The sequence below is a fragment of the Notolepis coatsorum genome (genome assembly GCF_963971535.1).
Source record: "Notolepis coatsorum genome assembly, chromosome: 2".
In the NCBI taxonomy this organism is placed as follows: domain Eukaryota; kingdom Metazoa; phylum Chordata; class Actinopteri; order Aulopiformes; family Paralepididae; genus Notolepis; species Notolepis coatsorum.
Genome location: NC_140166.1, coordinates 2932726 through 2940052, shown reverse-complemented (window position 1 = coordinate 2940052; position 7327 = coordinate 2932726).

Sequence of the window (7327 nt, the reverse complement as noted above, 5' to 3'; positions counted from 1 at the left end):
TTATCCTCTCCCTCCTCTGCACCCGCCCCAACTCCCTCTTCCTCACACTCCTCGTCCGAGGCAGAATGAGAAACAAAAGACGCCCCCTCACCTACACCAAGCACCTTCCGATACACCAATATGCGTACCACCTCCTCTCTCAGGTCAGCCTTTGCCAAACTTTTAGCAAGGGTGACCTGAAAATGCGAGGCGATAGCACATAAGTCTTCCTTCCTACATTGATCCAAACGATCAACCGAGGGATCACAGAAACTCCTCCACACCAAAAGACGACATGCCTACAAAGACACACTAGTGCAAACACCCACCAAAACACACTGAACAAACTACCACCAAAACCCAAACTAACCAACGCACCGCACACCAACACCAACTGTCTGTTGCCCACTACCGAGCCCCCATTTATGTTACAGTACGTACCCCAGTGGGGAGACGCAACACAAGGCCACAGACAGGGTAGGTGAGGGTGCAGTGACACAAAACACAAGAAACTATTTGCAAAATAATAATATTTATTTCACAAAAGTCAAGATCAGCAACACAGAGAGCACGGAGGACCTACCAGTGAGCACCAAATCAAATATCAAAAAGAAACAAAAGCCCACCCCCCCCTTTACAGGCGCGGACGCCCCAAAGTACAGGTGGTGGTGCTCACTCTAAAGCTGGTGTCTTTAACAGTAGGTCACCTACGTGATGCAAAATGTAGACCCAGGGTATCTTCCTGCCCTCAATGTCCCGGTGTGCGAAACAAATTATTAATACAAAGCAAAGCAATCACCATAGGCTGGGTGACGAGGAATAAATACACACGTTAGAAACAAAACAGAAATGTACAAATACTAAACTAATGCCAAACAGGCCACAGCTCTACAGAACACAAACAGCACAAAACTATACTAAAGACCTAAACTAACTGACAGCACAAAGTGCCAGAGCCTTCACCAGCTCTATACTGAAGACATACCAAAATGAGCTCCCACACAGACACAGACCAAGTATATTTACCACCACACACAGACCAAGTATAGTTACCACCACACACAGACCAAACGAACCAGGGAGCCAACTAACACTGAAACAAAAAGGGTATATGAAGGGAGAGTGGATGTTGATTGCAGAATCAGTTTCACCTGCCGCTGCACTGGGGTGATTGACCAGCTGCTGCTGCAACTGGGACTGGGAGACACCTGAGAGTGGGATATGTAGACACAAGAGGGAGACAAGACAACAACAAACAAAACATGCCTATATATACAACAGATAACATACATTACTCCCTCTATATACATACATAAGGACACCGTCCGTAACACCTAATATTCCAATGAATGATCCCTAATCCGTTTCTCTTTTTAAAAGTAAGTGGGCTAAATAGAGACTCTGAATTGGTGTAAAAATCAATAACATGATTAATAACAGGGGGCTGAATTGGTATTAAAACCAAGTTTGGAGTAACAGCAGTACGACCTAAATGATCAACCGGGGACTTGGTAGTGATTCGAACAGGAATAATAGCAACAGAAGGATTGGGACTATGCGTAGACACAATATTAGAATCACTGGGCAACACTGTCTGATGATTATTTGCAGGGGTCAATTGCTGTCCCTCACACCTGACACTATCCTGTACTCCACTCGAATTATCTACTTGAGTAAACAAATCTATTAATATGGTCGCTTTCTCTTTTTGGTCTACCTTTCGTTTGGTCCTACAATGCACTATCAATCTTTGTAATGGCCTAAACAATTTTGGCCAATGTTTCTCCTCTCCTTCCTGTTTATTATCCGTCGGCGAGATGAACAGACTGTCGACTGGGCGTATTACTGTTGTAAGTCTCCAGTAGCCGCTAACAAGGTTTTTACAAGCTTCACCTGCTCTTCAGTTGACATTCTCCCCATTTCTGACATAATTGTAATATTACCTTTGTCAAAGCAAGTTCCTCTGTTTTTGTTTATCTTAACTTGGTTTAAATTCAACCACACTGTTAGGTTACTGGTGCAGACAGGAAATTGATGACCTTCTTATTTTCATACGATACCCTCAGGCCTCTATAGCCGTTTACGTTCTGGTTGGTGTCGGGGCAGTCAGAATTTCACCTCCCCTGTCCAAGAATCTGTCAAAGACAAAGCAAAAATACAAACACTTAACTTCAGTGTTACTTCAATCCACATTCCTTTCTAGTGTTTTACTTTCTCAGAACATGGGTTGTTTATTCTAATAAAAAATACAGAGAGATTGTAATTTATTTGAACATAACAAAAGGCCTTAGCTTCGTTAACTCCAGTTGTCTTTCCAGCTAGAAAATGGATTTCCAATCACACTTTGTCGTGGCCTCTCCCGTGAATCTCAGAGGTGAATCAGCCCACTCTTGGTATCTCCTTCCACTCTGATTGTTCCTCCTTGAAAACAATCATATCACAGTTAGTCTCACAGAGGCCTATCATTTCTAACATTGCTTATTGTTCGTTTACTCTCCACTTTCCTTCTATGGGAAAAGAAAAATTTATTTACACCTATTTATTAATATCACAATTAAAATTTACATTTAATATTTCATATTCTGCTTCACATAACATCTTATTTCAATTTTACATAATTGTTCCAATATCCCCCCTGGACATAAGTCTAGCTCATGTCCCACATCATCTCATCTCACACACACACCCAACGAGGAGAAAAGTAAATCTTTAGCGACATCATTACCGCCAACATCCCCGTTCCTATACAATATCCAGCCACCCATGTCATAATCCATGGATCCCGAACACCGCACTCACTTGAACTCCCACAGCCCTCTGATCTACAATCAAAGGACCGTCACTTCCAGCCTAAAGCACATCTCTCTCACATCTGCGCAGAATATGAAAGAAACCACTTTGGCTCTAATTTGTAAGGAATTACAAGACACACAAACGTTCAATCATACAGGCACTTAAATAGTTCAGTCCGTCCATAATGGCATCCAGACTAATCTATACACACACACATCCCATTAATATCAACACAATAACCCAGTGAGACAACAGTCCCACCAAACCAACATCAACATAAACAAAAAACAAACAACAATACTTCCCACTCTCAACCACCCCCAAATCTCTCCCCAGTGCCTATAGTCATCCAGGGTAACCCTCCCGTTCCACCCTAACGAACTGGGCTTACACAAGAGGATTCAGTCAACATTACAGCCCGTGTCCTCACTGTAACTGCTCAGTGTACTACATCGCACAAGCGCAGTAGTTTTTGTGTAAGAGTACAGCGCCGTAATTCCCCTAGACACCTACCGAAGTCCTACCACCCCTCATGACACAGATCTCCCCCATTTTGCCCTAATCTAAACACCTCTCTTTGAGAGAGAGAGAGAGAGAGAGAGAGAGAGAGAGAGAGAGAGAGAGAGAGAGAGAGACTTTGACTGTACAACTACCATGTACACTGTGGTGTGAACAATATCCGCTTTGACCCTTTAACCTCCCTCCAGTTCGGATGCACTACTTCCCCTACTTAGATACACCTCTCCCCAAATGAGTTCAGGTAGACCGAACGTCGGGACAACCGGCTTCTTAGGGCCGCCTTGTACCCGGTGCAGGACCCCTTTCCCCCAACAGAGATGCAGGCCTCCACTTCCGGGGCAAGGTCTCCTCTCTTGAACGGAAGAAGTCCCCTTCTTTTACCTTCGGGCACAGTATTAGGCTGGGTCCCTTTCCACTTCTTAGGCCTTACCCTCCAGATTCCTCTGAATAGACACACCTTAGTCCTCTGCTTCCCAGCATTTTCTTTTCAAAAACACTGATCACAGAAGCACAACTCGCCTACTAACTCAGTCGGTTAGTAAGGTTATTGTGGCCTGACTGTACATTGAGCCGGGCGCATTTTATGGTCTCCATGCCATATGCTATCCGACCGGCCGGCGACCCAGTCGATAGCGATCTCACAGTCCGTCTTCAAGTCAGGACCCCAAGTGGCTAACTGTCCGTAGTACCTATCAGCCACTCAGTTTAGAAACCGACGGTCTTATCCCCATCCCGCTTGCTTTGGGTATGGAAACTTTGACCGTTTTCACCAGCCTTGCCTGTTCACAAAAAGTGCATTGCCCCTCTGGCACATCGCCCCTCTGCTAGGTATGGATTGTCATGCATGTACCACACAGTGCCCACATTTCCTTACATGCAACATCTGTGCAGACTAGACGGTTCCACAGTAAAATGTTGGTCATCTTTCATTAGACATGGGGGCCTTTCAGTATCTCCCCAGCACTATATTATGTATTTTACGTGCCCTCGGAACCTTGCGATTCCACCGCCACCCCCCCTGACGCAACCTTCTGGTCTGGAGTCATACGTGCTACCGTTGCATCACAAAGCCCGATATAAGAAATCAAATCACAATCTAGACAACTGTGTAAACATGGATACAACAAACATCATTTAACAACATCCATAACATAAATGTATTCCCCTAAACAAGCATAGCAAAAATATCCCAATAGATTACATATATAAAACCCTAAATGCCCCTAAACGCACCTATGTAATAGTACAGCATCACTGTAGCTGGAATTCTGTCAAAACCAAATGGAAGTATTTCTAAGTCGCACTGTCTCAACAGCAGTTAAGAGACATACAGCTACCAGGAAGATAAAGGAAATGCTTACAGTACAAAAGATATTTGTACCGGTTTGGAATTGTAAAAACCACATATGATGTGTGCAGATGGCTATAATCCACACATGAATTACAACATGCTTCCTACCTCTACACAAGTTGACCTTTATAGTCAACAAACGATCCAGAACGTCGTTCATAAGCGAATGCCACCCCCATGTGGCTGAACGGCGCCATGCAACCACTATTTAATATACAAAATGGCCGCCGCTTCGATGACGTCGCCGTGTTTACATTTTCCACAAAAGATTAGCATCCCGTGTGAGTTCGAGCGAGATTTTGAAAAAAGGAACGAGATTTCACCCCGCTTACAACCCACACATCTATACGTTTTGTACAGATACACAACATATTCCCACAAACATATGACTAATAATACCATTAAGTCCCCATATGCAACAACAATATAGCAATATCACCTCCACACACACTGCACATACATTCATACCTAAACATACAGCGCCCTCACATCCACACACAATGTAGCTACAAGCTAACATGCTAACCAGCTCTCCTTGTACACACTCCACACAATAAGTTCCACAAGTGCTCCACACATCCACAAACAGCCCGCAGCACAGACGCACACACTCGTACACATCCTCACCCATATAGCACTGCCATAGCATTAATAAACATAATATTACATACCTCCACACACACATCAAACATTCCGCAAGCAGAGCTACAGGTTTAGCCCTTTTAAAGTGAACAACAACTGGAAGCGGATATACCTAATCCTCCTTCCAACGTCACACGCATGCGTCAATATTAACGTTATTTTACCGGCAACTTTTCTAATTTCACGCCAAACCAGATCGATTTTTTAAAATCTTTTTCCACAGTTACATTCGCATATCTCACATAACCTTAGCCCTTGTCATTCAACATTACGTAGACCACTCACCAGCACGTAAATTGAACTCAACCAGCCACCCCGTCTTAAACAGTGTAATTTCGATATTTCTCTATGTTTTTAAAGCAATCAACCTTTACACGCCACATCTTCGACCTCTTAGCTCTTATTATTTCTATTTTTAATCGCAATCAGGTTATTACAACATCTCGACACGTATGGCGCAAAAAAACAAGTCTGTGAGCGTCCCCTCATGCTGCATTTACAAACACTCTGATTTTTAGACTCTCAGTTGGTTCCAGCAACACTCCACGATAAATCAACGTTATTATTGCAGTCACAACGCTTTTAAAACACACACTTATCTAATAACGATCTCAAGTGCTTCCTATTTAGCTCATGTATCATAACACAAGCGTATTTCTTTTTTTCTATTTTTCTCCCATCCCAATTTCGTATCGTCCAATTCTACCCTCCCCTGTCTCGAACGCTGTTAGGCCATGCCTCCCACAAGCCGGCTGCAATGTGGACGAAGCCTTACATCACGTGTCCCCTCCGATACTCGAGGAAGCAGCCGTCGCATCTTTTCACCTGCACAGCACGATCTCTCAGCGGCGGGGGTCTGCGTGGGAGGGACACAGGCGCACCAACCGACCTGTAGGAGTCGCTGTCCACAACGTCCGATCCCCACCCATCAGCTTTCCCACCCCTAACACTGCCAATTGTGTTAGTATGAACGACCAGCCAAGCTGATAGCAATGTGGAGAGCTGGGCTCGAACCCAGCGTCTCCTGCATTGGTGGCGAGCGCCTTGCCCACTACACCACCTAGCCGCCCACACAAGCGTATTTCTATAAAAAGAATCCCTTTCGTCAGCCATCTAGGTCCTAAGAACCGCACACCTCATTCCCTCGTTGTTTCAGTGCTCCGGTAAACATAAATCAACTCACAAATTGAGCCCCGCGCGAAGCTACAATTACACGACGCTTCACACATATTACGTACAAGGGCCTGGGCGTCGTCTGCTATGCTGACCACTCTTCTCCACCTCGCCAGAAACTGTACACTTCTTCTCACTAGGTCAAGCTGAGTTGAACGGTCATCCAAAAATAGGTAAATCCAAACATCCTCTCGTGTTCATCAGCCAAATTCCATACTATCACTTTTCTACACGACGCCTCCAGCCCTCATTGCAAGAACCAAATTGACCCTCTTGCTCTTTAGAATTTACTCCCACTAACAGGCACCTCATCACAGTTAACATCCACTTCTCTACCGTGATCCATCCCTTCCTCTTACTCGCTTTCCCCCGCGTATCCCATCCTCTTAACACACTCCTGCCCGCGTCAACTGTGATGCTGTGTATTACTGAACAGGGTATTTGCTCAGCTTCCAGATTCGTACTTCTCACCCTCACCTGCGGTCTTAGTACCATATCGACCCCCTATTCTGTGATATCTCTACATCACTCGTTTGCGCCTCTAATCTTTCCCTCAACTGACCCTATTTGGCTAGGTTAACCCACAAAACAGCCTGGTTCTCACACTAAAAAGAAACTATTACCTCCCTGTCTAGGGAAGCCCAAGCCAGGCCGAGAGAGACAGCCATTTCTGACATTCCTGCGTCTCCCTTACCAGCTAAGTTCCCCTAGACGGCCGAACGACTCATACTCCGCTGCCATACCGCGCAAGCCAACTAAACCACCACAGCGCCATTTTCCCCAGGACGGTCGTGTAACTCACCCTGAAATCTGTAGCGTAGATCGTCAGATGGATGTTGCGTTCAGGAAACACTCCGGCTGGACACGGCG